Source organism: Mytilus californianus, unplaced genomic scaffold (assembly GCF_021869535.1).
Source record: "Mytilus californianus isolate M0D057914Y unplaced genomic scaffold, xbMytCali1.0.p SCAF_14, whole genome shotgun sequence".
NCBI classification, from domain to species: domain Eukaryota; kingdom Metazoa; phylum Mollusca; class Bivalvia; order Mytilida; family Mytilidae; genus Mytilus; species Mytilus californianus.
Genome location: NW_026262626.1, coordinates 7,546,221 through 7,565,838, shown reverse-complemented (window position 1 = coordinate 7,565,838; position 19,618 = coordinate 7,546,221). Strand labels below are relative to the sequence as shown.

Here is a 19,618-nt window from a genome sequence, read left to right as displayed (position 1 = left end):
AATCTTCCATCAGATCATTACTTGGAGATACCTGTAGATCTGAGAGTAGGTGTGAGAGTGCTAACAGTGATCTAGAAAGATTTTTTCTCTATGGGCCCAGGGCCCCCAAAAATAAAATCAATGGGCCATTTTTAGAATTAATGGGCCATGTTGTCAAATGAGTGGACCATTAATTTATAACAAAAAATAAACAAGAGGCTCTCAAGAGCCTGAATCACTCACCTGTATTTCAGAGGAGAAGATTTTTAAATGTTAGCAAACGATTAACAAATTGTGTAAAATTGTCTTTAAAGCAAGGCTTCTTAAACGGTCATATATGCCGGACATTTGTATAATGTCCGGTAAAAGTCCGGCTGGGAAAAGCATGAAACGGTCATCTACTTTTTAGTTTTCAAGGCTTTCTTAAGAGACGGTCATTTTAACATAATTCGCGATCTTTTGAAAACAACATTTTGCCTTTAACAGCCACACATTTCCGGTCATAAAAGTGACATGATCATTTAGTACTATCAAAACAACCCCTACTTTAATACCTTCTCATTTTAATCAAGGCTAATTAGTTGTCGAACAGCTGAAATTTACCTGTTCAGGTGACAGGTAAACTATTTTGAACCAGACATTGATCGGTCTATTCAAAGTTATTTTCTTACATTTCAGCGGTTTGCATCTAATTAATTTAGTCAAAAAGATTTAAATTATCAGAAATACGTTTACAAATATGATTTGATGAAAAAATTAAAAAGGTGAAAATGAAAAATCGTCATAACCACGTTGTTTGAACCAGAGACATGTCTCTGTTTGAACTAGTACACGTGTGCGCATGTGCGCAGATGTGACATTTAATTATGCATCCTAATTTCTTCAAAAAATGCTTAAATTGTCATTGATACCTTTATCTCACGTTTATTTCGGATATATTCTTGAAGAAATAACGTAGAAAGATTTCATACTTTGCAAATGTATACAGAATTTAAGTATCCGTCTCTGGTCCATTGTCAAGATAACATCCGGTATTACTTCAAAAAACGAAAGTAAAGTTTTTGACAACGTTATTTTGCACAAATAAAGAGTCTAAGGCAGATATAAGTATGCTGATGTTGCACACTTCGAATGATGCACTGCCAATTTAACAGTTTACGTCAGAACTTCGAATTTGAATCAAAGAAAGTTTAATATCGTTTTTTTTAATGTCAATCATTCGGATGGCCAACTCGGCAACTGATTACCATAATTGCCTTTTGTTTATTTTGTCTTAAGGGATTAAAATCGGGATAATATATAAAATGTCCGGCTGGCTAAAAATAATTTTGGAAGCCCTGCTTTAAAGAGCAATAACTCCTTAAGGGGTCAATTGACAATTTTGGTCATATTAACTTTTTTGTAGATCTTACTTTGCTGAACATTATTGCTGCTTACAGTTTATATATATATATCTATAATAATATTCAAAATGATAACAAAAAACTGCAAAATTTTGTTAAACTACCAATTTGGTGGCAGCAACCGAACAATGGGTTGTTCGATTGGTCTGATAATTTCAGGGCCGATTTATCTTGACCAATTAAACAGTTTTACCCCATGTCACATTTGCTCTAAAAGATTTAGTTTTTGAGATATAAGCCAAAAACTGCATTTGACCCTTATGTTCTATTTTTAGCCATGGCGCCAATGTTTGTCGATGGATACAAATTTTGGATAAAATTTATAAACAAGATACCCTAAGGAACATTTAGTTAAAGTTTGAAGGTAATTGGCCCAGTAGTTTCATAGATTTTTAAATGTTAGCAAACTTGAACAAATTGTGTAAAATTGTCTTTAAAGGGCAATAACTCCTTAAGGGGTCAATTAACAATTATGGTCATATTAACTTTTTTGTAGATCTTACTTTGATGAATATTATTGCTGCTTACAGTTTATATATATCTATAATAATATTCAAAATAATAACAAAAAACTGCAAAATTTTGTTAAAACTACCAATTCCGTGGCAGCAACCCAACAATGGAGTGTTCGATTCGACTGAAAATTTCAGAGCTGATAGATCTTGACCAATTGAACAATTTTACCCCATGTCAGATTTGCTCTAAAAGCTTTAGTTTTTGAGATATAAGCCAAAAACTGCATTTGACCCCTATGTTCTATTTTTAGCCATGGCTGCCATGTTTGTCGATGGATCAAAACTTCGGATACAATTTATAAACTAGATACCCTAAGGAACATTTAATTAAAGTTTGAAGGTATTTGGCCCAGTAGTTTCAGAGTAGATGATTTTTGAAATAGTTTACGACCAAAGACGCCAAGTGATGGCATAAGCTCACATGGGGCCCTTCAGGCCTCGGTGAGCTAAAAAGTGTATGTTTCAGCAAAGAAGTACTAATCTGTATGATTTTAATTGACATCATGGATATTGTTCCTGTGCTTTTGTAAAGTTAATTTAGTTCATGGTGATTTATGTTACCAAAGACATACAAAAGAATATATGTCTCTGATGTGACTAAGAATGACATCGTATGAGTTCATGAAATGTAACATCACTTAGAAATTAAACTTTTTATAACTTATAATAAAAAACTATAAAACTGAGCAACATATGACTAGACAAACACCACTTCAATGAACAGAATCATTAATAAGGAAATGCTGCAATCAAGAATAGACATCTGATCTGGACTGATTTTTAAAATCTGTACTAGTATTAATTATTGAAAAATCTATGATATTTGATTAAATTTCAATCTTTTGAGAAAACATGAAACTTGAACATACATGTATATTAATAATTATCAAACCATACAGCACAATCATAGAATTGACATAATAAAAGATAAAAATAATAAATTTAACTCTGTATTAATATTGCCATTATTGGGAAAAACAATAAACTGAGTTACTAGAACTATGACAATGGCAGACTAAAAGTAGCTGATCTAGATTTTGTGGCACAAAATTGAAGAAAGAAGAAATGAATCCTAAGAAGAAAACTAGAACAATTAAATTCCAAGATAGTTGAAATGATTTTTGGCAAGATTTGCAGTAAATTTTGCTGCCATCATATTGAAACCAGGGCCATAACTTCTCCCAAACCAGGCTTTACTTAAAAGAACCTTTATTTACAATGTTAATACTGGTACAGTGGTACCGTCGCCTTGTTCATGTTCCTTTGACATTAAATTTTGGTCTTCGTCAATTGCCATACTTTATTCCTGACGTTCCGTATTAGACGACATTACATTTCCTTTGCATTTCTTGTATCATTTTTATCTTATCAAGACAAGACTAACAAAAGAGAGTAACGTTTTTTGATAAGACATAACAACAATTCGCTGAAGGCATGTTTACAAAATTTACAATATTTACAAACGAACCAAAGACCAAAAAATTGACAAGGACAGTTAAGAGCCTTTTATGGCCTTTTATATTAAAAAAAACCTTTGGGTTTTTCAATCATAAATTATAGCAAGTTTACTTTAAAGATTATAATTTTAAAAAATTTCTCGCCTGTACTAGCCAACTTTCACAAAATTTAAGTTGTTTACTTTGAAAATTTAGATCATGGATGATGGTAAATTACGTTTTTGCAGTAATCAGATATACCACTCATTTCTATCCTTAACACAAAGAATAATGCCCGAGACGGCCCAAAAATAAAAAGGTGGTGCTCCTGTCATTTGAGGGAACACAACACAGTTTTGTACACAAATATGGCGACACGAAACACGATTGGAAATTCATTTTACTATATATCTAAACCTTTAGATACAAACCGAAAAATATCGTGCGCCACACTGGCGCTGACATTTGCCACTCTATGCGCCATTTCTGGTGAAATTGCGCAATTTACCCATGGCGCAATTCGCGCATGGCGCACAACCTTCCTGATCACTGTGCTAAAAATGCAATTTTCTATATAATTAATATTTGCAAAGGGCATCTCTCTTTTTGGAATAGTAATAATAATAATATGATAATAATAATAATTCTTTGTTTAAAGAGGGTTACACAGTTAGCTATAAAACTAATCTTCCCTGAGGCCCTCATGAAATACAAAGAAATATAACAAACAATTACAAAATATGAAACAAACATACATATATGAAAAAATGAAATAAAAAATTGTTATGAAATATACAATTTTCAGAACAGGTCAAAATTTCAAATTCATATAGTATTGGCATCATTCAAATTGAGATGTTGATAGTTGATAGTTGATCTGCATTGATTTTCAAACTCATCTCAGATATTGCTGATATAAACCTTTGATATAAATTTCCTAAAAATCACCCAAGAATTGTACATGAGATAGTGCTTACAAGACCAGACAGACAGAGGCATGGATGGACAGCTGGTATGTGTAAAAATATTTATATCTTCATACATAATATGACTTCTATAAATCAGAAACAAAAAAAAAAGACTTGTTTATGTCTGGGCTCTTACTGTTTATGTACATACATTTATAACTATAAATAACTTAATGGCCGTTCAGTGACCTGTAATTGCTTTTATCTTTCGTCATTTGAACTAGAGTGGATATCTAGTTGTCACATGGACAACACAACATCTCCTCATTTCTATATATATATTTATACATGTAGCAAATGAAAAGGTGAATGTCCAAACCTTTTGAACAAATGAGTGTACATGGTGTATGCTATAGAGCAAATACGATACCTAACATGCCTAAATTTGGCAATTTTAAAAATCAAGAGATGACTCTGATGCTTCACAAAAAAATGATGTACGAACTAGAGTTATGACCATTAAAGGGAATCTGAGGGATCATGGATTAATTGTTAACCCGCAATATATGTGCTGCGTCGGATAGAAATCGACCTTATGCAAATGAATATCAATACATCTGTTACCCTATTTCGAGTTGAAAATTTCTCTATGCAAAGTCTGTAACTGTTTGAAAATTGAGTTCTTATAATAACCCTACAAAACAGACAAATATTCATCTTTCATTTCGTATTTGAATGTTCCAAAATCGATCAAAGTCTAACACAAGTACATGTATATGTGAACTTGCATAAGGTCGATTTCTACCCGACGCAGCTCATATCTTATCAATAACTGTTATAAATTAGACGTGACAACCCATTCCGCCTCACTAAAGATACCACTAGGATAATTTTCGCCCTTGCTTGGTGAGATGGGTGAAATTCGGGTGCTGTCAAAACTGAGGAGTGCAGGATAACAAGATTTTACTTCATTAATTTAAACAGAGATCATTTTCCATGTGCAAAAGTGTATTGCATAAATCTAAAATGTAAACTTTACTGGTTTTTTGTTGTGTTTACAAATTCATCTGACAAGTTCCTGCCACCCCGCCATTGATCATACGCATGCGTGGCTTGGTGTTGCTAATGAAAGAAGGGAGCAGTAAGTTTATAAAAGAATTTGATGTCATTTTCCTCGTTGAAATGATGATCGATCATGATCATGCATATTTAACATTTTAAGCTCACCTTCCAAAATGTGAGCTTTTTTTTTCATCACTTCGCGCCCGTCCGTCTGTCGTCTTAGCTTATCAATTTTAGTTTACCTGAATGTTCTTAGGGTATCTAAGGGACTTATCATTTTTTATCTGCGAGGGGGGCTGGTCAAAATGCAGGGGGGATCAAGTTTTTTTCTGTATGTGGACAAGGGGGGTTCAAATTTTTTTATAAATTCAAAGTGGGGGGATCAATATTTTTTGCACTTGGAAATAAGTAGTTCACATATTTCAAGAGACAAAATGTCAAGAAGAACATTACAAGAGTCAAATCGAAATATATTTTTAACACCATTCATATACCGGTACAATTTAAAAGTAAGACATCACAAGACTTTGGTGATGTACGAAGCTGCCATTTTGTGTCATTTTGTCCTATATAAAATGCATAAGTGCTTCATAACCTGAATAATTCAGTTGTTATATTTCACTCACGTCGATCACTAAATTAACCAGCATTATTGCCAATGTATCCTTTTTTTTTTTATTACAAGAGCCCTTTGGGTCCATTTGTACCTCTCACTCCCTCAAAATTTGTACTTTTTAGGCTAATAAATCAAAAATTTGAGGTTACTATCACACATTTATGAATGAAAAGTGACAATAAATGAGTAACTGAAATATAAAAGTTTAGCGACTCAATGGAGGTTTCAATAAGGCCATGTACGTATGGCGCGGAATCAGGGTCATAAATATCGATTTTAGTACATCCTAAAATGATTTTAGTATATCCTAAAATGATTTTAGTATATCCTAAAATGATTATAGTATATACTAAATTACATTTTAGCATACCCTAAATTGATTTTAGCATATACTTAAATGATTTTAGTATATACTAAAATCATTTTTGGGTATCCTAAAGTCAATTCAGTATATACTAAAATCATTTTAGGATACCCTAAAATCAATTTAGCATATACTGAAATATTCAGCTTATACAGAAATATTGGCGCGGAATCAAGGTCATAAATATTGATTTTAGTATATACTAAAATGATTTTAGTGTATCCTATATCCAATTAAGGGTCTTCAGCTTAGCCAATGAGAGTTGTCGTTACATGAATGAAAATGCTGACAACATTCAGTGCGGCACTTATTATTAAAATAATTTTAAAAATGTATGTTCGCGAACTTTATATCTTTTTGTTTATTTTATGCTGTTTTTAAAGTAACTATAACTATTATACGTTAACGTTTCCTTTTAAAAGAAGCAAAACAAAAATATATTGTTTATTGTCAATGTTGATTGAATGTCTTTTTTTTTGGTAGATTCTAAATTTGAGTGTAAACAGGTTATTTCTTTTTTTTTTTATTGTGATTCAATTTTTTTTAAAACGGTAATGGTTTGGTTTTTTTTGCTACGTGATCTGTCACTTTGATAAAATTACGACGTCGCATTAACTTTCATTTAGATTTAGATGTACAAAGGTACATTGCCGGCTCATCTGCATGTTCGACGAAATAATTGTCCATTAGATTGACAAAAATTCTGTCCGCAGTGAAAGAGGGTCTTCAGAAATACTGTGAAACTGTTTACTCGCGTAGTGGTATTAACCATATGTGAATTCTAAAAAACTCTAAAGAACTTCTGGATAATTTTAAATTTCGATCTTTTTCTGAAATAATTTCTATCAAAACTTTTGATTTTCAACCCTGTATACCACCATTCCCCATGTCAAATTGAAAAATCGTCTAAAAAAAATAATCCACAATGCTTTTCAACATAAAAATGGTAGCATGCGCTATAAATTTATTACTTTGGGATACCATACGGCATATTTTGTTAATAGTGAACAAAAAAGTAAAACATGCTTTTATATAGATTAGACCGCTGGTTTTCCCGTTTGAATGGTTTTACACTAGTAATTTTTGGGGCCCTTTATAGCTTGTTGTTCGGTGTGAGCCAAGGCTCCGTGTTGAAGGCCGTACCTTGACCTATAATGGTTTACTTTTATAAACTGTTACTTGGATGGAGAGTTGTCTCAGTGGCACTCATACCACATCTTCCTATATCTATACACAGAGGAACAAGTGATCAGTATGCTGGATTTTCTTATTGACAACATATTTGTTGAATTTGATGGTAGAATTTTTCAACAAATTGTCGGCATTCCTATCGGAACGAACTGTGTGCATCTCCTAGCCGACCTCCTCTTCTTTTCATATGAGTTGGAGTTCCTTCAGACACTTGTCAAAAACAAGATCAAAGAAGCCAGATCATTTAATTTCACCTTCAGATATATTGATGATGTTCTTTCCATTAACTATCCAAACTTTTCTGATTGGGTTCCATTAATATATCCCCCAGAACTAGAAATTAAAGAAACAACAGACACGGCTTCCTTTCAATGCCAACTTTCTTTGGATTTGACCAGACCAGGGTTCGAACCCACGACCTCCTGCACTCGACGCGAGATCACTACCACGAGGCCAAATATGCGTTTTTCTTTGTTTTGTGTCAACTTGCTGGTAGATTTTGATTGTCTCCGAGATGAAAACAAACACAAAAAATACTACTTTTGTGTCATTGTGATTTTTTACGGACGCCTTCAAACAAATTATCAATATGTAAGTCATGTTCTTGACCTAATATTTTCAAGATTTTATGATTTATCAAGTCTAAATGAAGATGTCGTTGGTAGATGGTTGAAAATTTTCTCTTTTAAAACATTCATTTGTTGCATCAAAAAAATATTTTTTCTTAAAAAAATTAAAATCGGTAGACTTTATTGAGTTCTTAAATAATCTCAGTCACCAAACATGCAGCTTTACCATTGACGAAATCAAAAGCTTTAAAACTAATATGAAAAGATTTTTTCTAGATATATGTCACACTGAACTGGTAAAATATTCAGGGGTTAAACTAAGAACTTAAATCACATTTTAGAGGAGCTTAACAAAGCACAGAATTTCATCGCACAAGAAATGAGCCATAAATGTATGAGGATATTCTCCTTATTGATTGAACTTAATTGTTGTAACTCTAGAGGTGTGGATGATGATGTTCCTAATATCGTAACTACAATCCAGCCCCCTTTTTCCGAATGTGACCTACCAAATTAGACTTATTATCGGGTTGTAACTAACATGAGCAACACGACGGGTGCCACATGTGGAGCAGGATCTGCTTACCCTTCCGGAGCACCTGAGATCCTCTGCCTCATTTTTAGACTTATACCTCGAATTTGACATAAGCGGTCATCTCAGTACCAGAATCTATGACAAACGAGATGATTTTAATTGTAAAATTATCAATTTTCCCCACCTTAGTAGCAATATACCAACTTCACCTGCATATGGGATATACATTTCCCGAACTCATTCGGTATTCAAGAGCTTGCACCTGCTACTCAGACTTTGTAAAACGTCACCAGTGTCTGAGCAGAAAGTTGATGAACCAAGGGTATGTCAAAGAACGTCTCGTCCTTTTTCTAAAAAAAAATCATCGGAAGATACCAAGACCTTGTTGATAAATATTCAGTATCAACTTCACAAATAATACACGATGGTCTTGAAGTATAGATTCTGGTACTGAATTTATTTATCATCTTAATAACGTGTTATAGTATTCTTTTATTTGTCTTTGTAAATTATTACTTTTACTGTTTAGTATATTTTTGGTAATATCCATTTAACGTGGCTCGGTATTTATACATCCCGTCATTGTGTTATTGTGCTATGGTAAATTTTTGTATTTTTGTCTATCGTTTTTACTAATGTGCTTTGTCTATATAGATATAAGAAGATGTGGTATGAGTGCCAATGAAACAACTCTCCATCCAAGTCAAAATTTATAAAAGTAAACCATTATAGGTCACAGTACGGTCTTCAACACGGAGCCTTGGCTCACACCGAACAGTAAGCTATAAAGGCTTTTTGTTTTTCTTTGTTGATATATTTGTTTGTTTTCATAGTGATTAAGATTATAACACAATGTTGACTGCTGTACCCCTATTTTTGACATTTTTACCTATTATGTCTGTTTGTTTTGTTCAAACATCGTTGTCAATATAATGGAATTTTATGCGACTGTCATACAAGTGAGAGGTTTAGCTAGCTATAAAACCAGGTTCAACCCACCATTTTCTACATAAGAAAATGCCTGTACCAAGTAAGGAATATGACAGTTGTTTTCCATTCGTTTGATGTGTTTGAGCTTTTGATTTTGCCATTTGATCAGGGACTTTCCGTTTTGAATTTCCTCGGAGTTCGGTATTTTTGTTATTTTACTTTTTAGAACGAAAATAATCGTGCATTCATATTGATTCATACTGATTAATTCGTCGATTTTTTTCCCCCTTACTATGACGATATGATACATTAAGTATTAAAACAGTTTATATAGAGAAGATTATATGTCAATATAAGTATATAATTAAATGCATATGATATGGCTTTTTTTTAAATACCACACCCGTACCAACACGAGACACCTGCTCGGGGGATTAAGTTGGTTGAGGGTTGATTCGGGGCAAGACATCGAAAAAGCAATATCATATACACTTTATAGTTATCTACAACAGACGGACGTTCTTCATGTTAAGGCCAGTGTGATAAAACGCGTGAAAACCATGTCAGATATAGATATCATCACGGATGCTGGAATACAGAATCATGATTTAATTCTTGATTATATTACCCATATATTTCAAGTGACTACTTAATCTCAGAAGTCCATTACTTCAGTTAGTACATAATAATTATCATTACTAACATTCAACCAAATGAGCCTCTAGTAAGAACAGTTACATTTATGAGTTTTATCGATTTTCATATCTCGTTAATACATATGCGTAACGATAATAGTTAAAAATCATAAGTTAAATTTTGCATGGCATGACATCCAATTTCCTTCAAAGTTTAGTTAATCGCTTTTCTTGTTGAAGTATTCATTGATATCTTATTAGCTGTGAATAATAAGAAATGTAAGGAATAAGTCAATAAAGCAGTAACCAACGACATAAAGTATTTAAAAAACAAACACTTAGTGATCAACAAATAGTCATTTCTAATAGAAAGTTGTGTCTATACAACGTATAAATCGTCCCAAGTCTATAGAAAAGAGACGGAAGATCAAAAGTGAGCATTCAAAACTCATAAGTATAAGATAAACACTATGCTAAAAATTCCAGTTAAGGCAAATGTCTTTCCAAAAGTTATTAAATTTTGTAGAAATCTTTTGAAAACCCTCAGGGGTCATCTGCTCCAAATTTGTTGTGCTGGTCTTTTAGCAGTGTTTTCCACGGGAATATATTTAAGGGCTTTAAAAGTCATCTTCAATGTAAAACAAAAAAGACTCTTTATCTGGCATTTTAACTCCCTCTTTTATACAACCCTATCATAACTTTTCGTTTAACCTTATCTGGTTACCCTAACCACAGAAAACTAAAGAAACTATTGTGAATTTGTTATATATAGTCAACAGGTGAGTCTGCCAGAACTGTCAACGACTGAGTTAGAATATGTAGATCAAGTGATTTTATAACAGTGCAATAGATAAAATATATAAAACAGAACAAATTCAAATCGAAACGAACTAATTGAATATTGTTTTTATTGATTATAACATTGTATTTTTTTTAAATAAATCAAAACATAACTACGTCTATATTGATATACAATTATGGAAACGCATGGTTCTACATCCCGTCGGTACAATGTACTTACATTTTGGCATTGCACAGGGCATGCATTTCTCAGACTGGTTAAGACTTTTTACACTAAATCAGATGGATGTTTACCGATTGATATTTTCGTCTGAGAGAACATGATTTATTTATTTTCATTTGCTTTGAGCTAGCTTTCCGTAACTGAGTATACTTTAGATCAGATTGTTGTGTCTTTTGTCTTTTTAGTTGTGTTCTGTTCAAAAGTTAGACAAGTCGTTGGTTACTGTCATTCATATTTTATTTTTCGTCTATTGTATTGTCATAAATCATGTCATTTGTTTTCTCGTTTTAATTGGTTCACATTTGTCATAGCAGGGCCTTTTATAGCTGACTACACGGTATGATTTTGCTCGTTGTTGAAGGTCGTAGGGTGACATAAAATTGATTACATCTTAGAGAATTCCTGTTACCTAATTAATATACTAATAACCTACTTATTGTCGCGAAGGATTTATTGTCGTGACTTTTGCGAATAGAACGATATCACGAATATCAACTGTAGCAATTTTTTCAAACTTCTTTTATCTTATCTTACTCCATGAAAGTTTGAAATTCGCGAAATTAATCGCAGGGAAATTTAAAAGGAAGGGTTTAACGCGAAAAAAAGTTTCGCAAAGTTGATTTAAAGTATTGTGTTATCATTGTACATGTATCAAATAGGCAGTTAAACAATAATGTCCAGTGGAGTATTTGTGTGTCTTTATATGCAAGTGCAATGCTCTGATTTCTTTTTCTTTTTACAATCTTTTCAAAGACGATATTTTAAAAATTACATATCTTAATACTATCTTGGCCAATGAAGATTTTTTGACCTTCACGGTGTTAATTATTTGCGTTGGTATCAATTAAAAAACTTCCTACAGTATACCAGAAATGTGAAGGACCTTATGTGATTTGGTAGAGATGTAATATGGTTCGCAATTCCGAAATCCATAATAACTTTGTTGATAACAGCAATGGATAATGTCTTTAAAAAACAGCCAAATCTCTATCAGTAAAAAAAGTCGCTGTAGGTTTGAACAAAATAGAGAACGTTACAAAATACCACAGCGTTCGAAATCCAAATTAAATTTCCTTTAATACGTTTATAATAAAACGAAAGGAAGTATAAACATAAAAAGATGTGGTATGTTTGCCAATGAGACAACTATCCACCAGAGGCCAAAGGACGTAGAAGTAAGCAACAATAGGTCACCGAACGGCCTTCAACAATGAGCAAAACCAATACCGAAGCTCCGAAAAGACAAATGTGAAACAATTGAAATGAGAAAACTAACGGCATGATTTATGTACAAAGCACTAAACGAAAAGCAAATATGATATACAACAACAAACGACAACCACTGAAATACAGGATTCCTGACACATACAGAATGTGGAAGGGTTAAGCATGTTAGCGGGCACCCAACACTCCCCAAACCTTGGACAATGGTACAACAGCAAAACACTACAACACAATTAATGAAAAACAAATTTGACCAACAGCGTTATGTTTGGTCAAAACTTCAGTATATGTAATTTATGGTGTTATCCCTACAATAGTTTCTTCGTCCTTTTCTACAGGCAAAAACATCTGCAAGGCATTTCATATTCATACCACAATACATCAGTTACTGTGTTGCAGCCATCGACAAAGCCGGTGAGAAAATGAATAAACTCAACTACTAGATTTAACAGCCTTCTTTAAAAATAGCCTTGTTGGTCAAAATAAAAGCATCTCATAGAAGCATGGATTCAAATACAGCTACAAAAAACGACTAGAATTGACTACTGCTGATTTCCTGATATATTTGATGTATAAATACGTAGCAAAAAAAGGAGCTATTTAATCTAAAGATACTTAAAAGGTTAGCTTCTGATTGTTGTTTATTGTTATACTAGAGCATGCTTACACGTGGATAGTTGTCTCATTGGCAATCACACCACATATCTTTATTTTTATATTACAAAAACTATCATTGCTATGAGTGATGCCTTTTGAAAAAGTTTGGTCAGAGGCAAAACATTTGAGATAAATTGAAGTCCGTAGCTTACATTTCAAATTTACCTTATTGTTGTAAGAAGACATCTAAAGTTTTGAATTTTAATATGTTATTATTATTTTTACTACATTGTGCAACCATTAAGTACATTTATGTTCAACATCACTGGTTTCTAATCCAAGTGTTTTATTTTTTTTGTACATCTTAATTTAAGACAGTTCTTTCGAATCAATCTTTGTGGAAAACGGACGCTCCTTTGTTCCAATATTAAGTGTGCTATTGTTTATTATACCACTGCTTTGTAAAGCATGCTTTATTTCTTTTGCTATCTTCTGTAATCCATTTCGTTCAACATAATATAATGCAGTTCTTCCAAATTTGTCTTTATAAAGAACACACGCTCCTTCATTCAACAAAAAACGCACAAAACACAGGTTTCCTTCATTTTCGCAAGATGATGTTCGACACAATGTAGTAAGTAAAGATTCTCCGTAACAACTTATCGAGTTGATATCAAATCCATGATTTATCAATATTTTTGCCAGCATGAAACATCCCTCCGCAACAGCATTGAATATGTCTTGATGCTGCAAACTTTCTGCCCGATTCCTAGATGCATTATTCTGTTTTGAAGCTCTCATTTTGTTGCGAAAATATTTCAGGAAAGGCATTTTGTCAGTAGCTTTTTTTAAATAAAATAATCTAGAGTCTTAGTTATTATACACAGTAGTAATGACTTCCAATTAACACATCCTACATGTTCCACAGTGAATATACAGTGGTCAAAGGTGCATTGGCGACCTTCAGTTTATTTGTTCTTTAATTTAATATATTAACACATTTTGGAATACAATTACGATTGCACTTTACGACACAAAACAATAAGTTATATGGATATTAACATTAACAATCCTTAAATTGCTCTGTTGAATTTTTCTATTTTCTGTTAAGACTAGCTGCGAGCGAGAAATACATTTACAATTCACCCAACTTTACAATCAAAAGAGTCATAATTAAAACTATACATTTTGTTTTACATTGCCTCAACATTGTTTATATCATCATGAAAGATATTGGTTATGGAGCATTTTTCTCAAGAAAGAGGCTGTGCAAAATAGTCAAATGTTGTAAAGATGATACACGTGAAAAAACTTTAAATTTGTTTGAAAAGAACAAATAATTTAAAAAATAAAATATTAGAAGACGGCTCTTATAAAAGAGGGGCGAAAGATACCAAAGGGACATTCAAACTCATAAGTCGAAAATAAACTGACAACGCCATGACTAAAAAAGAAAAAGGCAAACAGACAATTAATAGTACACAAAACACAACATAGAAAACTAAAGACTGAGCAACACGAACCCCACCAAAAACTAAATATCATACTCTGAGCACATACTTACCTGGTAAATTTAAGGTCTGGCATCCTCTAGATATATAAAACCTAAATTCATTGATTGTTTTAGAAAGCTAAAATATTTTTTGGATTTTGATGGGCAAAACACCATAGTTATTAATATCAATGTCCTTTGATCTCTGGTGGTAAGTTATCTAATAAGTCATCATACCAAAATCTTCTTTTTCATATTAAACACATGACATAGGCAAAATCTTTTTGTTCTTACTGTGCTATAATCTGGATAATGCACAGCTAAGGTTTGCATGATTAACTACCTCAGATACACTACACAGTTCAGATGTACTCTAATGTCTTAAGGGACGGATCCAGGATTTTCAAAGGCATATGGGTTTAATTCCATAAAAAAGTATGACGATTTTAGGATTAAACATTATATATTTTCAAATCAAAGGGAGGTGTACGCCTGGAAGTTCCTCGTCCCCTTTTGAATCCGCCACTGATCTGGCATAGTTGATCAATTAACATCTTTATATACACTTTGTCCTTTCAAATTATGAAATAGATAGTGCTTCTCATTCTTTAGAACACTTTATGATATTATGTGTACAATTTAAATCTTAAATCAGTGTTTCAAAGTCAAACAAGATAAAACAAAATTGTATTTTTTTCTAAATATCCAAATAGCTGAAACCTGATTTGGATTAGTTTTATTCTCAATGGAATTTATTACGACTTTCTAAATATTAATTCCTTTTAAGTGACTATTTTGGGATCTAACATAATGAGCTTTATATTCAAGTATGTCCCAAAATAGAAAAGAAATTTACTAGTAAGTTGGAAATCAATCAGACTTCGTTTAGATGGGACATGTCTTTAGAATGAATAAAGATGAACAATATGGGGGAGGGGGAAGTTAAAGATTGAAAAGTTAAACGTTTTTTGTTTTGTTTACTTTGCAAAATAAATTTATGTACATCTATTTTCGGTTAATCTTCCTCTGGGCATTTACCGATTTAAAAGTACATCAAACGGAACTAAAACTGTAGAAGATGTGTGTTATACGTCAATAAGACAGCTATCAAACGACAAAATCTAGTAGTTGAGTTTATTCATTTTCTCACCGGCTTTGTCAATGGTTGCAACACAGTAACTGATGTATTGTGGTATGAATATGAAATGCCTTGCAGATGTTTTTGCCTGTAGAAAAGGACGAAGAAACTATTGTAGGGATAACACCATAAATTACATATACTGAAGTTTTGACCAAACATAACGCTGTTGGTCATATTTGTTTTTCATTAATTGTGTTGTAGTGTTTTGCTGTTGTACCATTGTCCAAAGTTTGGGGAGTGTTGGGTGCCCGCTAACATGCTTAACCCTTCCACATTCTGTATGTGTCAGGAATCCTGTATTTCAGTGGTTGTCGTTTGTTGTTGTATATCATATTTGCTTTTCGTTTAGTGCTTTGTACATAAATCATGCCGTTAGTTTTCTCATTTCAATTGTTTCACATTTGTCTTTTCGGAGCTTCGGTATTGGTTTTGCTCATTGTTGAAGGCCATTCGGTGACCTATTGTTGCTTACTTCTACGTCCTTTGGCCTCTGGTGGATAGTTGTCTCATTGGCAAACATACCACATCTTTTTATGTTTATACTTCCTTTCGTTTTATTATAAACGTATTAAAGGAAATTTAATTTGGATTTCGAACGCTGTGGTATTTTGTAACGTTCTCTATTTTGTTCAAACCTACAGCGACTTTTTTTACTGATAGAGATTTGACTGTTTTTAAAGACATTATCCATTGCTGTTATCAACAAAGTTATTATGGATTTCGGAATTGCGAACCATATTACATCTCTACCAAATCACATAAGGTCCTTCACATTTCTGGTATACTGTAGGAAGTTTTTTAATTGATACCAACGCAAATAATTAACACCGTGAAGGTCAAAAAATCTTCATTGGCCAAGATAGTATTAAGATATGTAATTTTTAAAATATCGTCTTTGAAAAGATTGTAAAAAGAAAAAGAAATCAGAGCATTGCACTTGCATATAAAGACACACAAATACTCCACTGGACATTATTGTTTAACTGCCCATTTGATACATGTACAATGATAACACAATACTTTAAATCAACTTTGCGAAACTTTTTTTCGCGTTAAACCCTTCCTTATAAATTTCCTTGCGATTAATTTCGCGAATTTCAAACTTTCATGGAGTAAGATAAGATAAAAGAAGTTTGAAAAAATTGCTACAGTTGATATTCGTGATATCGTTCTATTCGCAAAAGTCACGACAATAAATCCTTCGCGAAAATAAGTAGGTTATTAGTATATTAATTAGGTAACGGGAATTCTCTAAGATGTAATCAATTTTATGTCACCCTACGACCTTCAACAACGAGCAAAATCATACCGTGTAGTCAGCTATAAAAGGCCCTGCTATGACAAATGTGAACCAATTAAAACGAGAAAACAAATGACATGATTTATGACAATACAATAGACGAAAAATAAAATATGAATGACAGTAACCAACGACTTGTCTAACTTTTGAATAGAACACAACTAAAAAGACAAAAGACACAACAATCTGATCTAAAGTATACTCAGTTACGGAAAGCTAGCTCAAAAGCGGCAAATGAAAATAAATAAATCATGTTCTCTCAGACGAAAATATCAATCGGTAAACATCCATCTGATTTAGTGTAAAAAGTCTTAACCAGTCTGAGAAATGCATGCCCTGTGCAATGCCAAAATGTAAGTACATTGTACCGACGGGATGTAGAACCATGCGTTTCCATAATTGTATATCAATATAGACGTAGTTATGTTTTGATTTATTTAAAAAAAAATACAATGTTATAATCAATAAAAACAATATTCAATTAGTTCGTTTCGATTTGAATTTGTTCTGTTTTATATATTTTATCTATTGCACTGTTATAAAATCACTTGATCTACATATTCTAACTCAGTCATTGACAGTTCTGGCGGATTCACCTGTTGACTATATATAACAAATTCACAATAGTTTCTTTAGTTTTCTGTGGTTAGGGTAACCAGATAAGGTTAAACGAAAAGTTATGTTAGGGCTGTATAAAAGAGGGAGTTAAAATGCCAGATAAAGAGTCTTTTTTGTTTTTCATTGAAGATGACTTTTAAACCCCTTAAATATATTCCCGTGGAAAACACTGTTAAAAGACCAGCACAACAAATTTGGAGCAGATGACCCCTGAGGGTTTTCAAAAGATTTCTACAAAATTTAATAGCTTTTGGAAAGACATTTGCCTTAACTGGAATTTTTAGCATAGTGTTTATCTTATACTTATGAGTTTTGAATGCTCACTTTTGATCTTCCGTCTCTTTTCTATAGACTTGGGACGATTTATACGTTGTATAGACACAACTTTCTATTAGTAATGACTATTTGTTGTTCACTAAGTGTTTGTTTTTTAAATACTTTATGTCGTTGGTTACTGCTTTATTGACTTATTCCTTACATTTCTTATTATTCACAGCTAATAAGATATCAATGAATACTTCAACAAGAAAAGCGATTAACTAAACTTTGAAGGAAATTGGATGTCATGCCATGCAAAATTTAACTTATGATTTTTACAGAGGATGACCTTCAGGTCATTCCGATGTATTGCTATCGCCTAAATTTCCATTATGCAAATTAGTTTTGGGATTTCAACCGATCTATAAAAATTATAGATCCGCGGTCATTACAAGGGAAAAAAGTGCATTTTTATACCTGCGATTCCGTTTTCCGTTCGTACGATGTTTCATCAATAAATGGAATCATTTCAGTTGTTGATTTAGTACTGAAAATTTGACTGAATTATCTCCTTTTAAATACGGTTTTATATGTTTAATTGGTGTTTAAGAAAGAGGTCAGGTGCTCATGTTCATTCATAAAATTATCGTTCATTCATTCATGAATTTATCGTAAAATCAAAATCACTACACAGGTCACACAGGTTGTATACGTAATGTCAAATGATTACCTGTAATCTAAAAATAAACAAACTTAACTGACTCCCCTTACTATAGTGTGTGATAACATTTTGTGAGGAAATTCGATGTTTGCTATACCACTGTTCATTTCAACGCACTTTATGACGATACCACTTTATCAATATGAATGAAATTTTTTGCAGTGTTTTAAGAAATAATTTTACTTTAAAATCGCGTATCATTTGTGAACTATTAAATGTTTTACAAGGACGAATTTTCTGTATAAAGTCAATAATTGTGTGAACTTTTGAAGCCCAAACTTTTTATAGCCTTAAATACGCTAATGAAAGATCCGAAAACTATACCCATACAGAACGACATGTTTTTGAAATTGTAGCAAAACTTTTGGTTGACAAATTCTAATTCGTTATTGCATAAATATTAACTTGAAATATCTGTCATTTTCTCCCTACCAAGTTTACCCCTATTACTCATTATGATGTGGACTGGACATTGTTATTGAATCTTATGCAATTTGATTGGATTAAGTTATTATTAGATTACCTTCAAACTGTTCATGCTTTTTCGTACGAGTATATCGATTAAATCAGAGCGTGCATGAATGTGTACAGTAAATTAAATGACCTGCAAACTGGACACTGGACCAGTCCATATTACGTTTTATCAATGAATAGATTTTTTTTTTGTATTTTCCAAATTACAGGGCCCATAAAGGGCATAAAATCAGATACAATTGATTTACATAATTGGTAACAACAACAATAATAGCGGCATATGAATGAAACTTAAGGTATGAAAGGTAACAATTGCCACTTTTTATCTTTTCACATAATTTTCCACATACACATTAGATAAATTATTTTTGATAGCCTATTGCGGAGAAAAAAGAGAAAGTTTACTGTATTAACGTTCTATTCCATTAAATACGCCATTTTTCGCAGAAAAACATTTTATGCACGGCTACGCCAGGTAAAATTGTTGTTTATCCTAACAAAAAAATACAATTTTCAGTTTCATTAGAATATTATAATAATAATAAATCCCAAATTTATGTAGTCATTAGATAAAGTCCTTATATGTCCGATCTGCCTATTTTTGGACATCAAAAGACAATACGATC

At 32.4% G+C, this 19,618-nt stretch overlaps 1 protein-coding gene across 1 annotated transcript in view; it reads right to left on the bottom strand.

The window, feature by feature from the left end:
- Nucleotides 1–5,356, bottom strand: part of LOC127724119 (epithelial cell-transforming sequence 2 oncogene-like) — a 102,294-nt gene extending 96,938 nt beyond the window's left edge. Inside the window, exon 1 of the mRNA XM_052230976.1 lies at nt 5,281–5,356. The gene's annotated coding sequence lies outside the window, so the exon portion shown is untranslated. The remainder of the gene's footprint in view (nt 1–5,280) is intronic.
- Nucleotides 5,357–19,618: the final 14,262 nt, after the last annotated feature.